This window comes from Neophocaena asiaeorientalis, unplaced genomic scaffold, assembly GCF_003031525.2.
Source record: "Neophocaena asiaeorientalis asiaeorientalis breed wild unplaced genomic scaffold, Neophocaena_asiaeorientalis_V1.1 scaffold322, whole genome shotgun sequence".
In the NCBI taxonomy this organism is placed as follows: domain Eukaryota; kingdom Metazoa; phylum Chordata; class Mammalia; order Artiodactyla; family Phocoenidae; genus Neophocaena; species Neophocaena asiaeorientalis.
The window spans coordinates 1,482,296-1,506,057 of NW_020185329.1; the positions used below are offsets into that span (position 1 = coordinate 1,482,296).

At 41.3% G+C, this 23,762-nt stretch overlaps 1 protein-coding gene across 8 annotated transcripts in view; it reads left to right on the plus strand.

Moving 5' to 3' along the window:
• The window catches only part of SLC14A2 (solute carrier family 14 member 2), a 451,251-nt gene that overhangs the window by 231,181 nt on the left and 196,308 nt on the right, over positions 1 to 23,762 (plus strand). The window lies entirely within an intron of this gene.

A 23,762-nucleotide genomic window follows, 5' to 3' on the forward strand; every position in this document is an offset into this window, starting at 1 on the left:
TGTTGCATCGGGGGAACTTGCACGGGAGAGGGCATTGCTGTGGTCCCTCTCAGAGATGCTCCTTTGCATTAAGGGACGTTGAAGAACGTGAGGAATCTGAGTGATAGGGTCATCTCCAGGACCTGCCGAGCTTGGGTGCAACTGAGCAATTGATTAATGAGAATTGCATTTCTCTTTTCTCTCCTCTGCTAGGAGCAGCATTCTGAGCCATCCTTAGGTAGCACCAGACTAATCTTTTTATAGGACCTACTCTGATTTATTTTTGGCCCTGAGAACTATCCCTCAACTCTGCTAGGAAGCCTCACACAGATATTTGATATCAAAGCGTCTTCAAGAAGTGGTTCTGAAGAAAAATCCCTGTTTTTAGTCAGAGCCAGCCTCATGTTTGGGCAGAACCCACCATTGCTTATGTGATACAGCATGAAGGGCAATGAAAAAAAAAAGAAGAAGAAGAACTTTAAATTCCATTGGAACTTATTTCTCTCACAAGTGCCTAAAATTACATCAGTTGAGAGTAAGAGTATACTTGGGTGAGGTAGCATTACTTATCTGTAGTTTTTTTAAGACAAAAATACAAAAGGAATTGTGACCCATGAATTTTTCATAATTGCCGTGAATTAGATTGCTAGATTGTTTTCCTCCCTGGGAAAGTCTGAGGTGATGTGGGACACTGGAATCATTGCAGGGGGAATTAAAAAGGGAACATGGGTGGGATTAAAATATACACACTACTATATAAAAAATAGATAACCAACAAGGATCTACTGTATAGCACAGGGAACTATACTCAGTATTTTGTAATAACCTATAAGGGAAAAGAATCTGAAAAAATAGATATATATGTATGTATAACTGAATCACTTTGCTGTACACCTGAAAATAACACAACATTGTAAATCAACTATACTTCAATTAAAAAGTAATTCAACAAGGAATAAAAAAGGAACATGGGGCAGGAGGGATGCAGGGGGGTGGAGGAGAAAATGCAAGAAACAAACTTCCATTTTCCCAGGCGCCAGTCTTACCTGCAAGAAACTTGGCTCTCTCAAATCACCCAAAGACATCAAGTTATTAAAAAAGTGACAAACCCCACGCGAAACGAATCCATGTTTCTGTTTTCATAAATTCAGAGAAAACAATATTTCTTTTTCCCTCTTCAGTAGTTTCAAACACAGGGCAAATATTTTCATACTACTCCATAAATCTGGAGTCTGCTGAACTGTAGGGAATTTTCTCTTCAACTGTCGCCCATAACAGCATCAAAAGGGAAAATAAAACCTCAGTACCAAAGTCATAGACTTTTAGAGCCAGCTGACTGGCTAGAACCAGCGCTGGTTTCCACTGAGTCTCCAGCCAGGTGTCCGCATTCCGAGCAGGTGAGGGCTTGGCAGGCTGTCTAGCAGGGCCCGTAAATCCCGTGGTTTTCGTGCCCCCTCATGAAGCTGCCAGGCTAGGAGGTATATATTGTTCACTAGAGCCTGAAGGCTCTGAGATATATGGTTTGAAAGGGAGCCAAGGAAGAGTATAGTCAGGGGAGTTGTTCTGCCTCTGTGACCGCTCCAGGTAATTGAAACGTGTCCCTTTAAGGACTGGGACCATGCTGAAGTTTTCATTATTTAGCAGGAAAGCTTTCTAAATGGCAGTGTGTACCTCCTTGAGAGCAGTGTGGTGGAAGAGCTTTGGAAACAGGCGGCTTGACATTTGAATCCCAGTCCTACACTTAAACTATGAATAAATCTGCAGAGGTTTTGTGTGAAGGTTTTTTGTTTGTTTTTAACATCTTTGGACTTGAATTTCCTTGCCTGCAAAATGGGATAATGCGTAATTCACAGATTTCTGTGAAGTACAAATGAGACATATAGCAAACTGCTTGTCGCCTACTAAGTGCTCAGCATATGATCTCTGTTATTATTGTTGACATCATTGTGATTATTCCTCCCCTTTTAAAACAAAGCATGCTGAACATGCATTCACTTTCTGTTTCCCTCAGGGTGATTATATTTGATGCGTCCATTTTCATAATGTACTATGATACAGAATGCCCTTGGGAGCCCAGGAAGCACAAAATCATGTTCAGCCCCCATTCCCCAAGTAAAGAGCCCCATCTGCTACCACTTACGCAGTGGCTCTGCTGTCCCTCCCTTCCCATGAGCCATGGATCACGAATTCACTGCAGTGGATCTGGGTTCACTCTAATCTGGCTTCCCTGGAAACGGGGCATACTAGGAAGCAGCAGGGAAGAGTGGGGAGGAGCCAGGATGAGCCTGTGGTTAGAAGGCCTGAACGCAACGCTCTGCTCCCTCACCTGGCAGGCAGGTGGCCTCGGCCTCCCTAAGCCTCAGGGAAACAGACAACAATGATGGCCCCAACCTCGTGGGGGTGGTGGCGAGGATTAAGGGAGACAGTTCATGTGAAGCCTCTGACATAGTGTCCTGTGCATTGTAGATGCTCAGTAAGTGACGGCTTTTATTATTAACTAAAGGTCACAGGGGAACAACCAAGGTCATTCAACCTGCCACTTTACACTTGACCCAATAGTGAGCCACGATCCGGTCATAGCCAGGTCTGTAGGGTCCTCTGTTGCCCTTCAGTCATCTTTTGCGCACACTCTGTCTCCTCTTGGGTCTTCCACATGCTGAGTGAGGCAGCACCACAGTGCATGTAGGTAAATCCCCACTGTGAGCCTGAGGCTGGTGGTGGGTGAGCCACGAACCCTCGGGTACCAAGGTCTCCGAATAAGTGAATGCAGCACCAGGAGCACAGTGGGTACGGCGGAGCCTGCCATGCAGTGAACCCGCGACACACACCAGCCCTCTGGGAAAGGCTCGCTAAACAGAGTAAGCTCTTTATAACAGGGCTTCGCTTTAGATTTGATGAAAAGAGTATCCATGATCAGAACCAGCTGAGAAGGCTCAAATCAGCCCAAGGTGACTAGCGCTGCCCGGCCTTTTCCCAATATCTCTGATAACCAGGATGCTTCATGAGGTTAGTTGACTGGTTGGGAGAATATATTTTTAAATAAATGAGATATCAGAAGACATTAGAACTCGAACACCTAATAACGGAGTGACCTGGGCAGAATCATTTGTCTTTCTGGAGGGTGAGTTTCCTCCTTGTTAAAGGGTAATAACTACCTGGCCTCCCCAGCAGGGGTGCAGGGTGCAGAGTAACGTGGGGCCTTATCAGGAACCTGAAAACCTGAGTTCCTGTCTGACCTTTTCTACCAATTAGCTGGCTGACTTTGGGTAACTTTCTCAGTCTCACTGGACCATGGATTTTCTAGCTCCAAAAGGAGGGGCTTGGCGTAAATAGCCTCACAAGTCCTCGTCAACTCGGAAATCCCATTGGCTTCTGAGAGAGAGTGGCAGGTCATAGCTGTAACTTGGTTTACAGAACTGCACAACATCCTGTAAATGTAAGGTCCGCTCCTAGCCTGGTGGTACCAAACACGCTGTCAACCTTTATTGAAATCATGTGGATGAATTAGCTATAATATTTCAATTAAGGTAGGTTCAAATTCTACCCTTTAAGAAACAGACACAAAGAAATTAAAAATTGGATGCATGCTATGTTAAGGTATAGGGGTGTGTGGGGGGAGTGTGGGTGTGGGTGTTGGGGGTTGTGGTAGAGGCACTGTGTACCATTTACAATTTCTATTTTTTGCTGCTCGTTCCTCACCACTGTGAAATGCTGGAAAGTCTGGAGGGACATTTGCAAGTCTGCCCAATGTCAGTTCCACTCGTAGAGCAGTCCATCTTCTTTGGAGTGTGTGTGACCTTTGCAGCTTGTCACATCCTGGGCACGGCCCCAAGCCGTCCTCCAAGGGAGCTGGCATGGAGGAGCGGGACTTGAGCTGCGAGGCAGGGCAAGCAGCAGTTCCCGGGCCCTGTGCCAACCTCCAGATAATTGCCAGCAGCAGGAGAGAGGTAGTGAGGTTGGCAGAGCCTGTCTGAAAGATCAATGGTCCCCTTCTCACCACTGCAGCATCATGGCAGGGAAGAGAGCTGGGAAGCAGAGATGCATGTGGGGAGGCGGGGAGAAGGGAGAGTCAGGATGAGGGAGACCGACGGAAACAGAAGATGAAGGGAGAGCTAGAGAAGCATAGAAAAGCAAGAGCTGGGATCACAGAGATATGAGCTAGAGAGAAAAAAACAGTACATAGAGTAAGACAGATGGAGGAGAGCCAGAGACCAAGAGAGAACCGCAGACACAAAAGGAGAGGAAGAGAGTGAGCTCTGTCTTGAAGTTGCATCGCATTGTTTGCTTCGGGAGCTGTATGGGGATCATCGAGTGAAGTGGAGGCTCCAGAGCCAACTGCATATGTGTGCAGAGGGAAAATAGGACAAAGCACCCAAACCTGCTGCACTTCCTCATCGGGCCTCCTTATTGACAGCTCGGGTGGCAAAGGGAGTTTAATGCAATCACCAGTTTGCTTCACATTCCAGTTTTGTCCCTTCTCTCCCAGGACTAGGCAGGGCAGTGAATGGCGGAGCATCCATGGAAGGGCTCCTACCTCTGGCCCAGGAGGTGGCGGAGCTGTGGCAAGAGGTGGACTCCAACAGGGGAGAAGCCAGCCAGCTGCTTGGCTGGCTGAAAAGCGGCCATACAGGGGTGAACCTTGAAGCGGGTAGATGTGCTGGAAGCTACATCGCTAGGCAGGAAATGGAGATCATTGTCAGACTGTAAATAACAGAGACCTTGACTGGATAGGAAATGGAAAGAAATGTATCCTCCTAGCTTTCTAGATACCTAAAACCTATCAGCAAGGACAATGACTAGCATTTATTGAGCACTTAATTGTGGGCCAGGTGTTGGGCTAAGAACTTTTCACAAGCTGTGCATTTTGTCAGCCATACCATGATAAAGTCTGTCATTTTTTAACCCCACTTTGCAAATGAGCCCTGCAGCGTGATTTCACGTGCTTGTCCCAGTGAGGCCAGACCTTACTGGTTTGCACCAAGGTGCACAGACTTACTCATGTATGATAATATTCCCTGGCCATCCACTTTGGTGAGACTGTGCTAGAACTTGGTTGGTGGGAAAGTATGGTGGTGGTGGGTGGAGGTGAAGAGGGGGCAGAAGGAAAAGACGACGGACAATGACAAAGAGAGACAGGAGAGCTGCACTCAAGGGCCTGGCACCTACTGGGGGATAGATGGTGTGTTCATTAGTAGCTCTTATTAATATGAGTTGCTGAAGATGAAGGCTGAAAGAATGTGCTGAGGATCCCCAGGCGCGACAAGGCCTGCCACACAGCGTGAGTTCCTTCTGAGCCAGGCCTTGAGGTGTGAATTCAAAACATGAGATTGTGAAGTCAGAGAGAAGGTGGCTTTCAGATGGATGGAATTGCCCAGGCAAAGGCACAGAGGCTGCAGAAATAGGCTGTAGTTGGGGTAACTTATCTCCTACTTTGAACAAGCAGGGAAGCATAAGAGATGAAGCTAGGCGGGTAAGTTGAGGTTGCACTGAGGGGAGGGTTAAATTCAGTTGAAGTGGGCGGTGACAGAAGATGTCTGGGAAGAAGGAGAGGCAGCCTAGCCCTCTACATGACCCTGTGAAAGAATGCATGGTCACATTCCCTGATTCTTTCACTCAACAAATATTCATCAAGCACCCAGGGCATGCTTGGCCCTGTGCAGACACATGGGCACATCAGTGAACAAGGCAGGCAGAGTTCCCTGCCTCGTGGGACTCTCATTCTTGCAGGGACACATGCATTTTATGCCTTATCTACCAATGATCGGACAGTGGCCATGTGGACAGGACTTTTATGGTTCATAAGCAGATAGGAATCAACCCCCTAGTAGACCCCAGTGCTACATTGTAAAGATACTTGGTCTTGGGCAGCACAGCCAGGGACTTCTGATAGGAGAAGTTACAGACAGAAGGGATTATATTAGCAGGACTCTCTTGGTTGCAATTAACAAATTAAATTGGCTTGAGCAGTAAAAGGTGATTTATAGGCTCATGTAGCCAACTCCAGGAAAACCAGGGGTGGGAGCTGGCTTCATGAATAACTGGATTTGGGGATTTTAATTCCACCCATCCCTCTATCTCTATTTACATTTCTCTGTGGATGTTATGTCATTTCCTCAAATTGGCTGTTGTTGAGGATTTGGCGTTAGCCCCTACAGCTTCACATCCTGATGATTCAATAGCCAGATAGGAAAGTCGGCTTCCTCTGTCCAGCTCCACTTGGAAATTCCTAGGGAAGGGCTCTGGCTGGCCTAGCTTGGGTCACATGGGCACCCCTTGGGCCAATCTGATAGCCAAGAAGATGAGGTTCTATGATGCAGCCAGGCTGGTTACCTGTTCCCCTTTAAGGCTAGTAGAGACAGGAAAGGGAATAAAAATAATAGATATCTGCTACTAGTATTGTGACAACTTAAAACCCACTTTTTTTTTTTTTTTTTTTTTTTTGAAGGCTCCGGACACGCAGGCTCAGCGGCCATGGCTCACGGGCCCAGCCACTCCGCAGCATGTAGGATCTTCCCGGACCGGGGCACGAACCCGTGTCCCCTGCATCGGCAGGCGGACTCTCAACCACTGCACCACCAGGGAAGCCCAAAACCCACTTTTTTTAATGGACAGTTATATTGAGGGATGACCCCAGCATCTCTCCAAAATACATAATAAAATGTCACTGTTACTCAATTAGTCTGGGGCATAAGTACCACTCTCCCGCTCCACCCCCATGAAAGATAAAGTGATACCATTGAACAATTTAGAAAAAGAAAAAATACAATGTGAATGAACTCTCTTGGAAGAAGATAAAGTGGAAAATTTTAAAGATACAGTGCAGGGGTGGGGAGAGTGGGATCATTCAGAACAAAACCAGGTACCTGCAAGTTCCATAGCTGCATGAACAGAGCCTCCTGCCTGCAAGCCCAGAGTATCAAGGCAGGACTCTCACTTCCTCTCCCACCAGCTACCACCCCCACCTCCCAGCAGGATTGGGAAAGTTGGTCAGGAACAGTGCCTTCAGCTAGACACTCTTCATTAGCTGAGAAGGCCAGCCCTGCAGGAAATCCCAAGCTGAGGAACAAGAACAATTTGAAAGGATGCAGGAGGCATTAAGCCAGAATGGTTCTCCAGGGGGTGGCAGGGCTAAGTGGAAACTCAGGCGAAGAAAACCAAAGGAGATGGAGTGGGGCCATCATTCAGTAAAGAAAAAGAACGCTTACTGTCAGGGGAGAGGGCAGTATCTTCACAAGGAAGGAGAAAACAAAAGCAAAATAAAGAAACATTTCAATAAAAGTCAATGTTTTAAAATACATACTCATACTTCCAGAGAGAAGTTCTAGAAACCTAAGGTAGAGACACAGCTTTCTCTGATATAAAGAATATAGGACTGGGCTTCCCTGGTGGTGCAGTGGTTGGGAGTCCGCCTGCTGATACAGGAGACATGGGTTCGTGCCCCAGTCTGGGAGGATCCCACATGCCGCGGAGCAGCTGGGCCCATGAGCCATGGCCGCTGGGCCTGCGCGTCCAGAGCCTGTGCTCCGCAACGGGAGAGGCCACAGCAGTGAGAGGCCCGCATATCGCAAAAAAACAAACAAACAAAAAGAAATGAATATAGGACTGGAAACAGAAACTGGGGGTCTGGCCTCACTTGCACCAGTGATGCACTCACTTTATTTCCTTGTTTGTAAAATGAACTGACAATTCCCATCTTGCATATGGCACAGTATCATGTGGAGGTCCACCGAGATAATGGATAGGGAAGCAGTTTTTAAAATATTAAACAACTCTATTTTAATTAATTAGGCTAGGTGAATAATTAGAAAGTGACAGTTAGAAATTGGGTCACTATAATCCTGCAAGGGAGGCGGCAGTGAAGGAGGCTGTTTAAGGCTTAGGACTCAGGTGAGCTGGCATCCTGCTAAAAGACACAGACAGAAGCAACAGATTCTGTATGTTTTAAAAAGCATATATGATTGCTGAGCACCTACTATATTCTTGGTTCCTTGCAGGATGTCAAGGACAATGTAGAAAAAGCACAAGATATCATTCCTGAGGCTTACTGTCTATCAAATGAGATAAACATGTCCAAATAAATGCAATTCATAGCACAAATTATGATAAAACTAAGCTGGGTGTTGGTAATAAATATCAAAAGAGTTCAGAGTAGAGATCATGGGCTAGTGGGCCGGGTAGGTTTCCCTTGCAGTTGTTCTTGAAGCAGGATTTGGATGTGTAGGCAAAGAAAGGGGAGAGAAGGTGAGGAAGTTAATTAAGGTGCATGTCAGCAAGGCCACAGTGATAGCATGTGTGCATGGAATCGTTGGAGGGATTGTTGGTGTGGCTGAAACGGTGTATGAGATGGGAGTGATGGACAACCATTTTGGAAGGGCATCATGTCCAGTTGCAGAAAGCTTCGACATCAATTGAAGGAATTGACTGTAAAAGAAAGGAAGCCTATTGGAGACCTTGGGGCAAAGGAGCTAGCTTGACAAAGTGGTGCTTTAGAACGATGGGTACAGGCGCAGAATGCTGGATCAGCAGGAGGGGTGAGGCTGGTGGCAAAATACTCAGAGAAGAGGTGCTCAGGAGTGCAGGGAGTGATGGCTGGGTGTTACAGAGGGAATGGAAAATAATAGGGAAAGAGATGGCAGGACTTAGTACCTAATTGCATATGAAGAATGAGGGATGATATGGAGTAAAGATATCTCAGTTGCCTCAGTCCTAAAGAACTGGGTTAGTCACAGTGAGGGATCAGTGTGCACTAACTGTGTCCTGTGCCTGGCAGGGGTTGGAGGCGAAGAACGTTTCCCAGAAAAATGGCGTGATCATGAAGTCTTAAAGTTTACCTCCGTCTGTATCAGCTGGAGTAAAGAGCATTCAAGAGAAAAGAAACAGCATGGGCTGAAACAAAGGCAAGGAGGTGTGGAAAAGAGAACTCCCAGTTGTGGGGATGTCTCTGAACACAGGAAGAGTAGAAGACTGGAGACCTAGGCAGGGTCCAGAGCACAGAGTAACTTGGCCTTTATGCAGTGTGTAAGGGGAGCTATAGCAGGACAGAGATTTTGTCAAATTTTCTTGTAGCTATTCGTACAAATAGAAGGAGTTGAAAAGGATAGATAATCCCAAGAGAAGTGTAATGTGACTTAAAGCATTCTCTGATTGAAGTCTGCCCTAGTGACTGCCAGGCATCACATGGGTGACTGCCAGGCATCACTTGGGTGTATGCCTCCTCATGTACCCCAGCCCAAGCTGAGCAAATGCTCGCCCCACTCACTCTGTGTCACAGAACGGCACTGAATGTGGGGCAGCCACGACCAAAGAGAAGACTCTGCTGTGGACACAGAGGCGACCTAGCCCTAGGGCAGAGCCTGGCTGGGGTAGCAGTAGCCACTGTTGGCACTTGCTCAAGCAGAGCATTAGAAGCAGCCCAGAACTCTGGCAGCAGCCCCTCAACCACAGTTTATGCCCTGGTATACCCTGAGAGTCCAGGCAGGCCCAGCCTGCCCTGTGATACGTCTCCACAACAGGGCATGGACAGCAGAGGCTGGGGGCAGTGATCTGCTCTGGGGGTCAACAGGGACTTGCACCTAATGCTGCCCAAGTCTTCCTCTGAGCAGTCAGGGAAACAATTGTGGGCACCTGCACAGGCAGCACACTGGAGAAAACTTGGCCTTTTTCTGTGGCTGACACAAGCAGAGGGCCTGCCTGAGCCCCCCTTGTTTCAGCACTCCTTTGCTGTGGGGCAAGGGTCCTGGTGCTGGGAGAGGGGAAAACACACACTTCAAGGAAACAGAGACAGCTTGGGATCAGACCCCACCCCTGATAGGGTGGTGATGGCCACTGAGCAGAGGGGAAGTCCTGCCTCACACCCAGTTCCAGCTTTAGCCCCTCCATCTCCAGCCCCACCCCCCACCAAGGTGATAGCTGTCAGCACACCCTGAGGAAAGATGTGACTTGTGTCATGTCAAATCCAACTCTCCCACCAAAGGCATTGGGCACACACAGTCTGTATAGCGATGTCCACACATAAGAACAACCATTCAAGATGACAATAGGTAACTGTTTCACCTGAATTCATAGAGACAGAAAATGTTAAAGCAAAATGAAAAGGGAGAAAAACTGCTCTCAACTGAAAGAGCAAGAGAAAAACCCTGAAAAAATAAATAATTAAACAGAAATAAACAATTTACCATATAAAGAATTCAAAGCATTGGAAATAAAAATCTTAGCTGAATTATGGAAAACAATAGATGAAAACAGTGAAAATTTTAACAAGGAACAAGAAAATATAAAAGGACCCAATCAGAAATGAAAAATTCAATAACTGAAATAAAAAAAAAACACTAGAAGAAATGAATAGCTGACTAATTGATACAGAAGAAGGCATAAGTGATTTAGAAGATAGAATAATGGAAATCACCCAATGAGAACAGCAAAAAGAGAAACAAATTTTTAAAAGTGAAAGCAATTTAAGAGATCTCTGGAATAACATTAAGTGTACCAATGTTCAGATTATAGGGGTCCCAGAAGGAGGAGAGAGAAGTGGATCAAAAATGTATTTGAGGAAATTATGGCTGAAAACTTCCCAAACCTGAAGAAGGAAACAGATATCCAGGTATAGGAAGCATAGAGGGTCCCAAACAAATGAACTTAAACAGATCCACACCAAGACACATCATAATTAAAGTAGCAGAAGTTAAAGATAAAGAGAGAATTATGAAGGCAGCAAGAGAAAAACAAAGAGTCACATACAAGGGAATTTACATAAGGCGATCGCAGGCCAGAAGGGAGTGGCATAATGTATTCAATGAGCTGAAAGGGAAAAAAATCTGGCAACTTAGGGCACTCTAACCAGCAAGATTATTATTTAGAACTGAAAAAGAGATCAAGAACTTCTCAGGCAAACAAAAACTAAAAGAGTTCATTTGTACTAAATCTGTCTTAAAAGAAATTTAAAGGGTCTTCTCTAAGGGGAAAAGGAGTAAGATTCTATAGGAAATGGAAAATGTCACTAGGAAAGGCAAATATATAGTAGGGACTGAGGAGCAACCACTTAAAAATCCAGTAGGGAGATTAAAAGACCAAAAAGTTATAAAATCACCTATCTACAATAAAATATTAAGGGATAAGAATGAAGATGTAAAATATGGCAGAATGTGAGAGAGGGGAGTAAAAATGTAGATCTTTTAGGATGTGTTTGTACCTAAATGACTACTAGTTTAAAACAGGCAGATATAATTATAGATCAACATATATGAACCCCAGGGTAACCACAAATCAAAAACCTGCAATTGACACACAAAAACTAAAAAGAAAGGAACATAAGCTTACTACTAAAGAAAATTATCAAACCACAAGGCAAGAAATAAAAAGTAGAAATAAACAGGGAAGAACTACAAAACAACCAGAAAACAAGTAATAAAATGCCAATAAGTACAAATCTATAAATGATTACTTTAATGTCAATGGACTCCAATCAATGGGCTCCAATCAAAAGACATAGGGTGGGGCTTCCCTGGTGGCGCAGTGGTTGAGAGTTCGCCTGCCAATGCGGGGGACACGGGTTCTTGCCCTGGTCCAGGAGGATTCCACATGCCATGGAGTGGCTGGGCCCGTGAGTCATGGCCACTGAGGCTACGCGTCCGGAGCCTGCACTCCGCTACGGGAGAGGCCACAACAGTGAGAGGTCCGCGTATCGCAAAAAAAAAAAAAAAGACATAGGGTGTCTTTTTTAACTGGGTTAAAGAAAAAAAGAGATCCTTCTATATGCTGCCTACAAGAGACTCATTTCAGAGCTAAAAGTTCACACAGACTGAAAGTGAGAGGGTAGAAAAAGAAAAAGATATTTCATACAAATGGAAATGACAAGAAAGTAGTGGTAGCAATGCTCATATCAGGCAAAATACACTGTAAAACAAAGGCTATAACAAAAGACAAAGAAGAGCATTATAAAAGGATCAATACAAGAAGAGGATTTAACGCTCATTAACATATATGCACCCAGTACAGGAACACATATACATATAAAGCAAATACTAGCAGATATAAAGGGAAAAATTGACAAAAATACAATAATAATATGGAACGTTAACACCCCATTTACATCAATGGACAGATCATCAGACAGAAAGTCAATAAGGCAACAGCAGTCTTAAGTGACAAAATAGAGCAGTTAAACTTAATAGATATCTATAGAATATTATATGCACAAAACAGAAGAATACATTCTTTTCAAGTGTACATGGAACTTTCTCCAGAATAGATCACATGCTAGGCCACAAAACAAGTCCTAACAAATTTAAGAGAACACAAATTATATTAAGCTTTCTTCTGACCACAGTGATATGAAATTAGAAATCAATTACAGAAAGAAAAGTGGGAAAAGAACATACATGTGGAGACTAAACAATATTATACTAAAAAATCAATGGGTCAGGATTTCCCTGGGGACACAGTGGTTAAGAATCCACTTGCCAATACAGAGGACACAGGTTTGATCCCTGGTCTGAGACGATCCCACATGCCACGGAGCAACTAAGCCTGGGCACCACAACTACTGAACCTGCACTCTAGAGCCCATGAGCCACAACTACTTAGCCCACATGCTACAACTACTGAAGCCTGCATGCCTAGAGCCCATGCTCTGCAACAAGAGAAGCCACTGCAATGAGAAGAACATGCACCGCAACAAAGAGTAGCCCCCACTTCCTGCAACAGGAGAAAGCTCACGTGCAGCAACAAAGACCCAACACCACCAAGAAAATAAAATTAAATAAATAAATTTACAAAATAATTTTAAAAACCCAATGGGTCAATGAAGAAATCAAAGAGGAAATCAGAAAATATCTCAAGACAAATGAAAAAGGAAGCGCAACATTCCAAAATCTACGGGATGCAGCAAAAGCAGTTCTAAGACAGATGTTTATAGTGATACAGGCCTTCCTCAAGAACAAGAAAAATCTCAAATAGACAACCTAACCTACCACCTGAGGAAATTAGAAAAAGAAGATCAAGCAAAGCCCAAAGTCAGCAGAAGAAAGGAAATAATAATCAGAGAGGAAATAAAATAGAGACAAAAAAATTGAAAAGATCAATGAAACCAAGACCTGGATTTTTTGAAAAGATAAGCAAAATTGATAAACCTTTAGCCAGGCTCACCAAGAAGAAAAGAGAGAGAACCCAAATAAATAAAATAAGAAATGAAAGCAGAGATACAATAACAAAAAAATCATAAGAGAATATTACAAATTGGACAACATGGAAAAAATGGACAAATTTCTAGAAACATACAATCTTCCAAGACTGAATCAAGAAGAAACAGAAAATTTAACAGACCAATCACTAGTAGTGAAATTTAATTTATAATTTTTAAAAAAACTCAGCAAACAAAAGTCCAGTACCACCTGGCTTCACGGGGCAATTCTACCAAACATATAAAGAAGAGCTAATACCTATTCTTCTCAAACTATTCCAAAAAACTGAAGAGGATGGAACACTCCCAAATTCATTCTATGAAGCAACCATTACCCTGATGCCAAAACCAGATAAAGACAGAAAAAAAGGAAATTCCAAGTCAATATCTTTGATGAATATAGATGCAAAATCCTCAACAAAATATTAACAAACTGAATCCAACAATATATAAAAAGGATCATACTCCATGATCAAGTTGGATTTATTCCAGGGATGCCAGCATAGTTCAATATTCACAAATCAATGTGATACACCACATTAACAAAAAGAAGAATAAAAATCACATGATCATCTCAATATACCAAAAAAGCATTTGACAATATTCAACATCCTTTCATGATAAAAATTCTCATCAAAGTGATACAGGGGAACATATATCAGCATAATAAAGGCCATTGACAACAAACCCACAGCTAATATCATACTTAACAGTGAAAAGCTGAAAGCCTCTCCTCTAAATTCAGGAACAAGACAAGGATACCCACTCTCACCACTTGAAAGTCCTAGCCACAGCAAACAGACAAGAAAAAGAAATAAAACACATCCAGATTTGTAGGGAAGAAGTAAAACTGTCACTATCTGAAGGTGACATGGTACTTTATATAGAAAATTCTAAAGTCTCCACCAAAAAAGCTATTAGAACTAATAAATGAATTCAGTAAAATTTTAGGATACAAGATTAATATACAGAAATCTGTTGCTTTTCTGTACACTAATAATAAACTATCAGAAAGGTAAAGTAACAAAACAATCTTATTTAAAAATCACCTCAAAAAGAATAAAATACCTAGGAACAAACGTAATCAAGAAGGCAAAGGACATATACTCTAAAAACTATAAAACACTGATGAAGGAAACTAAAGATTATACAAAGAAATGGAAAGATATTCCATGCACTCAGATTGGAAGAATTAATATTGTTAAAATGGACATACTACCGAAAGCAATCTACAGATTTAATGCAATCCCTACCAAAATGCCCATGATATTTTTCACAGAACTAGAACAAATAATCCTAAAATATATATAAAACCAGAAAAGACCCTGAATTGCCAAAGCAATCTTGAGAAAAAAGAACAAAGCTGGAGGTATCACCCTCTCAGACTTCAGACTATACACGGAGCTACAGAAATCAAAACAGCATGGTACTGTAACAAAAACAGACACATGGACAAGTGGAACAGAATAGAGAGCCCAGAATTAAACCCATGTGCTTATAGTCAATTAATCTATAACAAAGGAGGCAAGAATATACAATGGTGAAAAGACAGTCTCTTCAATAAGTGGAGCTGGGCAAACTGGACAGACACATGTAAAAGACTGAAATTAGAATATTTCCTTACACCTTATACCAAAATAAATGCAAAATGGTTTAAAGACCTAAATGTAAGACTTGAAACCATAAAACTCTTAGCCGAGAACATAGGCAGAACGTTCTTTGACATAAAACCGCAATATTATTTGGAATAAAAGCAAAAATAAGCAAATGGGACCTAATTAAGCTTAAAAGCTTTTGAACAGCAAAGGAAACCACCAACAAAATGAAAAGACAATGTACAGAATGGGAGAAAATATTTACAAATGATATGACTGACAAGGGGTTAATATCCAAAATATATAAACAACATTTACAACTCAATATAAAAAAAAGCAATCCAATCAAAAAGAGCAGAAGACTGAAGAGACATTTTTTCAAAGAAAACATACAGATGGCTCACAGGCACATGAAAAGATGCTTAACATCACTAATTGTTAAGGGAAATGCAAATCAAAACAATGAGAGATTATCTCACACCTGTCAGAATGGTGATCATCAAAAGGTCTACAAATAACAAATGTTGAAGAGGATGTGGAGAAAAGGGAACCCATGTACACTGTTGGTGGGAATGTAAATTGGTGCAGCCACTATGGAAAACAATATGGAGGGTCCTTAAAAAGCTACACATAGAACTACCGTAAGACCCACCAATTCCACTCCTGGGTATATACCTGGAAAAAAGAAAACACTAATTTGAAAGAATACATGCACCCAGTGTTCATAGCAACACTATTTACAGTAGCCAAGATATAGAAGCAACCCAGTGTCTATCAACAGACAAATGCATAAAGAAGTTGTGGTACATATATACCATGGAATACTATTCATCCATAAAAAATAATGAAATTTGCCATCTGCAGCAATGTGGATGGACCTAAAGAGTATTAAATCTAGTGAAATAAGTTAGAACAAGAAAGACAAATACTATATGTGGAATCTAAAAAATAAAAAATATGAATGTACATAGCAGAACAGAAACAGACTCACAGATACAGAAAACAAACTAATGGTTACCAATAAGGAGAGGATGGGGGAGGGCAAGATAGGGGTATGGGATTAAGAGACTATGTACAGGGACTTCCCTGGTGGTGCAGTGGTTAAGAACCGGCCTGACAATGCAGGGAACACAGGTTCAATCCCTGGTCCAGGAAGATCCCACATACCAAGGAGTAACTAAGCCCATGTGCCACAACTACTGAGCCTGAGCTCTAGAGCCTGTGAGCCACAACTACTGAGCCTGCATGCCACAACTACTGAAGCCTGCATGCCTAGAGCTCGTGCTCTGCAACAAGAGAATGAACCGCAATGAAGAATAGCCGCCACTTGCCACAGCTAGAGAAAGTCCGGGTGCAGCAAAGACCCAAACAGCCATAAATTAATTAATTAATTTTTAAAAAAGAGACTATGTATAAAATAGATAAGCAGTGATGATATGTTGTACAACACAGGAGATTATAGCCATTAGTCCAACCTCTGTTACTATAAAAGATTTTACTATTATAATCTGTAATAATCCGTAAAAACATTGAATCACTGTGCTGTACACCTGAAACTAATATAATGCTGTAAGTCAACTATATTTGAATTAAAAAACAGCATTCTCTAATTCCTTTGAACTGAGGAAATTATATTAGTCTTTTACCTTTCATGTGTCTCTGCCTTTAGTTTTATATGTCTTGCCTTTCAGCTTAATAACTTGCTGCTATATTCTTTGGTGCGTAAATACTCATAATATTTAGAGCAGTACTGTAGATTGCAATAAAGTTCCCATCTTTGTGTCATTATACTGTTTTGTGCACTGAATTCAACTTAGTTTGATATGTCTGATATTAAAGTTGATCTCTAGTTTTTGTTTTTGTTTTTGTTTGTTTGATTGCCTTTGCCCATTAGGCCTCTGCCCATCCTTTTATTTTCAACTTTCCAGTCATTTTGTTTTGTCTCTTGTACACAGCATACAATTTTCTTTTTTGCTTTGTAATTTAAGCTAAGAATCTATTTCTTTGGATTGATACATTTTTTCCATTTATATTTTTTCATTTGATAGGTATGCTTGGACTTAGTTGTAACGTTATATGCTTTCTGCTTTTATTTCACCTTATGGCCTGTGTTTTGTTTTGTTTTTAAATTTGGTTATGTGGGGGTTCATAGTTATAGTTAAGAAATTTTTAATATTTTTCATTCTTTAAGTGGTTATCTTTATAATACTAAATATAATATACTTAATCATGTATAACCTTAGTAGCTATTGTCTATCACCATCTTATTGACAAAGATTCTCTAACCTGGAAAAAAAAATGATGAAATTTACATATTTCTCCCATTTTTCATTTTTCTATTCTACCCAATTTTAGTTGATGGTGGTGATGATGTTGATGATCATGATAGTTCTGCTAATCTTATAATCTCACAATTTTAAATACAGTTCCCTGTATTACTTGATTCATTAGACCTAATTGGTAACTTTTGGCCCTTGGCTACCTCCCACCTTGTATCTCCCTTCACCTTCTGAATTTTGTCAGTTTCCATGTTTTTCATGGCATTACAGTTCATTAAAATTTACATTGTTTTATGTAACCATAATTGCCACAGTTGTTTTGTTTGTTTTTGTCTTAATCCTAAACTAAATTGTTAAAAATGCAGCACCTATCCTTGTGCCATAGTTTTTCCATCCTCCTTCTACTGATTGATTGAAGTTCAGCTTATAGTTTACTCCAGACAAGATCCTGGTAACCACATTTTCTGGGTTATTAGATATTTGGTGCAGCATTTATACTTGGACAAAAGTTTGACCATAGATGTTTTTTATTTAATTCTTAATGAGGTTACTGTAAGCATGTTCCACTGTCTTCCAGCATGGAATGTTGCTGTGAAAAACTCTGAAACCAACCTAATTTTCACCCTTTAGAAAAGAAATTTTGTTTTTGTTTTTGGTTTCATTTTATTTTGTTTGTTTCAGTTCTTTGTTTGGATGATAAAAGAGTCTTTTTTTTCCTTTTAGGTTATTATTTTTGTATCAACTTTTCCTGAGATAGTTTACATTTGGGGTTTTGTTTGGTTTAGTTTGGTTTGGTTTTGCTTTGTGTGTAGATTTAAATATCTTATTTCTGGAAAATGTTTTGTGATTCTATTTCTCCAAATATATTTTCTATTCTTTTCTTTCTTTTAGTAAAAAGATAACATAAAACAAGTAATGTTTGGTCTATTTATGCATATGAATAAGTCTATTGTCTCTTTCATCTTCCATAGCTATCAGGTTCCTTTTCTGATCCTTTTTAACAACTCATTTCCATTTTGCTTTGCTGACTTTACCAATCACATTCTTAATCCTACTTTTGTATTTTGAGCAGTGTCTGTTTACCTTTTTGTTGCCTCTGATGGCTCCCTAATTTTTGTGATGATTTTGCTTCCCTTCCACTTCTTTCCTGAGCTCTTCTAGCTCATTTTTTTTTTTTTTTTTTTTTTGCGGTATACGGGCCTCTCACTGTTGTGGCCTCTCCCGTTGAGGAGCACAGGCCCTGGACATGCAGGTCAGCGGCCATGGCTCACAGGCCCGGCCGCTCCGCGGCATGTGGGATCTACCCGGACCAGGGCACGAACCCGTGTCCCCTGCATCGCCAGGCAGACCCTCAACCACTGCACCACCAGGGAAGCCCCTCTAGCTCATTTTTTGTCTCTCAGTTGTCTTGACACATCTTCCTTGAGCTCTTATTTTATATAAGTGATCTTTATCATTGAAGTTTTTTTTTTTTTAATTTTTTGTTTGCTTATGCTCATTTGGCACAATTTCCTTTAGCTCTATGGCAATACAATTTTGTATATGTTCTTTGTCTATTTGTTTTCTCTAATTATTACCTTCTTTTCTTACAGTATCTTAGTAGAGCTCTTCTGATAGTTTCTTTTCTATTCTGACTCATATTTGACTGAGTTGAGCTCTTTCTTAACCAGCTGTTTTGCGTAGAGTTTATGGGGCAGGGACTAGGCTATGATATCATCCAGCAGAGAGCCTCTCTCATTTACAGGGATGCACTTTATGATACTCAGGGTTGTGTGTATGCATATGTGTACATGTTGATGTAGCCTTTACTTCTTTCCAGAAGAAAGAAGAGATTGGCAGTTGCAAGACTGGTTATTATTGAACCTATCTTCTCCAGTCTGCCTCCCACCCCAACAGACTACTTCCTACAGAGATGGCATACCTAGGTATTTTCTTGTTTATACCATCTCCCCTTCTCCTCAGTGGAGCCAAATGGGGTCCAGAGATGCTCTCATAGACAGCCTATTCACTGTAGACCAGTTGCTCCTCAAAAGATGATGTTGGTTCTGTCCTCTTTGATGAAATTTGAGCTCTGCCAACCTCATTTAAGGTCTTTGGTTTCAGACATCTTTCAACATCCACCTGCCCCTGGTTGAAACTTTAATTTGGCAACCCTTCCTCAACAAAGGTGAAATTTGCATTTCTATTTTTCATTTCTCTTGTTTTGGAATGAATTCAGAAAGAAGTGGGCAGGGCTGACTTAATACTGCCATCTTAAAAGTAGAAATCCCTGTAAGGCTGTACACCCCTGTCTTGTTCCCCTTGATTCTACAGCACCTAATACTATATCTAGGAAAAAGAAGATGCTGAATAAAGCCTTGTTAAGTGAAATGAACAAATAAAAGAATGAACATTCTCAAATGTAATTGTTAAGACATGATTTAAGGCCTCTCTTCAAAAGAACTTCAGCAACTAATTCTCCTAGTCCTCCTTGAAATAGCATTAACAAGGTATATTTCCCAGGGTGTTTCTCAGGGCTCAGAGATCTCCTGCCCACATTTCTCCCATCTTTCATTACATCTTCTTAGCATCCTGCTCTTACTCACTACTAAGCCAAGTCAGGGTACCTAGCACAAATAAACAGTGAATTCTATAGGACACTTTATATAATGGGTTTTTTTTTTCTTTCTAGTCTGGTATCTAGCTTCTACTTTTATGGATGCATTTTGAATTTGTTTCTCCATGGCTTACTTCTGAAATTGGAAAAGCTCCATATCTTTTTTACTATAAATCATCAGAAAACTAAAGGAAGAATGATTCCATTTGGTAAGGAATGGAGATAATCATCACATTTCCCACATCAATGGGCCCCCAAGTCCTACAATGGTCTGGTCTCCATCCAAATGTAGCCAGGGAGGAAGGATGCTTTGAGAAATGGAATACCATGAGATATGGACACTCATTTCAGACCTTGTGAATTCCATGGGGGACTTCAGCATGGGTGAGATCTGAGAAAAGACCAGACTGGCTCAGTAAGTAGAGCTACCCAAGTCCAGGTCTTTCTCTGGTTTTCCTTTCAAAAGAGAGGAGACTTTGACTATGAAAGAATCTACTTCATAAGGCCCCTTTGAACAAGAAGTCTGTTTCAGAGTATTCTTATGTCTTCCCATCTGGAATATAATAGGCATCTGAGAAATATATGTGTTAATTTCTTTTTTAAATTTTTATTTTATATTGGAGTATAGTTGATTAACAATGTTGTGTTAGTTTCAGATGTACCGCAAAGTGATTTAGTTATACATATACATGTATCTACCCTTTTTCAAATTATTTTCCCATTTAGGTCATTATAGAGTATTGAGCAGAGTCCCCTGTGCTATACAGTAGGTCCATTTTGGTTATCTATTTTAAAAATAGCAGTGTGTACATGTCAATCCCAAGCTCCCAATCTAATTTCTGATTTTCCTTGGGTCTACAGGTAAAACCCAAAATTGTCTTACTTGCTCAAAACATGTCAGGTTTAATCCCTGACAAGATGCCTCATTCCTTTTGGAGATCTTCATTGGTTGTTTCCCTTTATTTTCCTTTGTCTTGAGTCATTCAAACTCCTCCAACAGGCTCATGCTCTGTACCCTTTCCATTGTTGAGCTGACTGAAATTGTCAGCAGACATAGAGTCAACAGACATGCCAACTGCCTATGGGGAGTCCATCCCAGCCTGCAGGGCAAAGAGGAGTAGGCAGCAGGAGAGAGAGGGCCTGAAAGAGGCACATCCACAGTCCATATTAGTATTCCTAATGAAAGCACAATGACCAGCCATCTCTACCCACAGCCAACTGTATCAGTGTCCTTTTTTCGAGTTGTCCATTTACATTACCCCTACAACCCACATCACCAAAGCAGAATTCCTTCTTATCTGCCTGAAAACCTATGTCCACCCCCACCCTACCCCTAGGGTAAGGTTTTCATTGCAGGCACCAAGCATCTTTGTCTGGAACAGTCCCAGTTTATCTGGTGTCCTGTCCAACTAAGCATTTGTCTCAGATAAAAGTGATTTCTGTGTGATAAATTGTATGTTCTCCTTAGTTTAATTTCATGCTTAATTATCAAAAGGCAGCGTGAGTCAGAATGCCTCTAGTTATAAGGAAAGTTCTTCTCTTCTTCCCACCTTTGTAGAACGAGGCTGGCAGGGACCTGAAGTCCAGGCACGCAAACAACCTGGGACAGATAATTGGGGAAAAGTTGACTCTAGCAGGGTTGCCATACAGGCTCAGAGAAATTCTGTGTGAGGTTGAGGGAAGAACCTAGACCAGAGGTAGGAGGGAGAGACGGGACTCCAGGTTCAGGGGAGATGCTTTGGTATAATGCAATACCCAAGTCAGAAAGAAGGGCATGTATGAAGGACAGGCATTTTGCACAGTGCTCTCTCCTCCCTCTTTGTGCTTGCACATTTCAGCCCATAATGCACCAGTGGTTTCCCTCTGTTATTTCATTTATGGCAATAACTTTAGGTCTTGCATCGGGTTGTAATGGTGATCTATGCATGTCATCTACAGTAGGCATGAATAATGAATCCTATTTTATTTCTTAATTAAGAATTTGAAATTACTGCAAATTACTGCAATTAACATGGATTTTCTTCCTCATTTATTTACTTACTTAGATGGCTGAAATTGCACCCTTAGCTTAAACCAACCGCAGGGTTCAGAGCCTGTTAAAATATATAGCATTCATTAAAATATTTATTCTTTCCCAACAGTGAATTTGCAATTTGGAAATGGCGGTGGTATCTGTGTATGCAAAATGCTTCCAAAAAAATATGTCTTTTGAATTCAGTCCATCCAGGGTGCTAACTTAAAAAGTTGAGTTTACTGACAATCCTTTGTGTGACTGAATAAACTAAGATTTTCAAAATAGCCCATTGTTACATTGACTTCAACAAGTATTGTCTTCCTTCTCAAAGTTCCTGAGGAAGATAAGCATTATCACATTTTCAGAAGTTCAGTGCTCACTGAAAAATAAGAATAATAATTTGAGGATGGTTGAATTCATTTGACTGAATTCAAAACAACAGTACTTTGAATAAACAATTTAGCATCAAATTATCTAGTAGTTTTGAATATTCATACTTAGTCTTCATTCTCAGATTTTTTATTTTGATTTTGGTTTTGTTTCCAACTGGTTTGCATGGAGACACAGCTCAGGACAGAGTGGTTGAAATTAACCAAAAATATGCTTCAGAAACGTAAACCCTTTGGTGTGGGCCAGCAGCCACTCCAAGCTACAGCCAGCAGAGGTGTAAATGGGTGCAACCCTACCAGCAAGCAATTGGGAATAGCATCTTTAAAGACTTACAGAGTGAAGTAAGTCAGAAAGAGAAAAACAAATACCGTATGCTAACACGTATATATGGAATCTAAGAAAAAAAAAAGGTCATGAAGAACCTAGGGGTAAGACAGGAATAAAGGCACAGACCTACTAGAGAATGGACTTGAGGATATGGGGAGGGGGAAGGGTAAGCGGTGACAAAGTGAGAGAGTGGAATGGTCATATGCACACTACCAAACGTAAAATAGATAGCTAGTGGGAAGCAGCCGCATAGCACAGGGAGATCAGTTCGGTGCTTTGTGACCGCCTGGAGGGGTGGGATAGGGAGGGTGGGAGGGAGGGAGATGCAAGAGGGAAGAGATATGGGAACATATGTATATGTATGACTGATTCACTTTGTCATAAAGCAGAAACTAACACACCATTGTAAAGCAATTATACTCCAATAAAGATGTTAAAAAAAAGAAAAAAAGACTTAAAAGATGCAAATCCTTTAAAATCCAGCTATTCCACTTCAAGGAACTTATCTTCAGGAAAGAATGAAGGGTGTGTACCAAGATTTAGGTACAATGACATTCATTGCAGCCACGTCTATAATAGCAAAATAAATAAAATAAAATAACCAAATGTGCAGCAATAAAAGATTGAGTAAACCTTACACTAGAATACTAAACAACTACTAAAAACTATGTGTTTTGTATTAGTTATCTCTGGCTGCATTACCCCAGCACTTAGCAGCTTTAAACAGCAAACATATTATCTCAGAGTTTCTGTAGGTCAGGAGTCTATGAGCACAGCTGAACTGGGTCCTCTGACTCAGGGCCTCTCCTAAGATTGCAGTCAAGGTGTTTGAATCACTTCAAGGCTTGACTTGGAGAGGATCCACTTGGAGGCTCACTCCAGAGGGTATTAGCAGGAACGAGTTCCTCTGAGACTGTTGGTTGAAGGTCTCCCTCAGTTCCTTGACTCAGTTCCACTGCCCTCCTTTCTGCAGGGTGGTTCACAATATAACAGGTGGTTTCCCCACAGTAAACAAGCCAGAGAGCAGGAGAGGGTGAGCAGGACAGCAGCCAGTAATCTTTTTGTTACCTTGTCTCAGAACTGACATCCCATCACTCGTGCCGTATTCTACCAGTTAGAAGTAAGTCAGAAGTCCAGCCCACACTCCAGGGGAGTGGATCACACAACGGTTAGGACGCAGCGGGCAGGAATCACTGGGGACCATCTTAGGAGCTGTCTGCCATACAGCTGAAGTTTATTTTTTGGCAAAAGATGTTCATCATATCTTATTCAATGAATAAAAGGCAGGTCACAAAACAGTATGTGCAGTAAACCAGTTTTGTAAACTAAAGTAATAGAGAAATATATATCCATATATATAAATATTCATGAAGCAACCTATAAGGGTTCCGTGGGTTAATAGTGG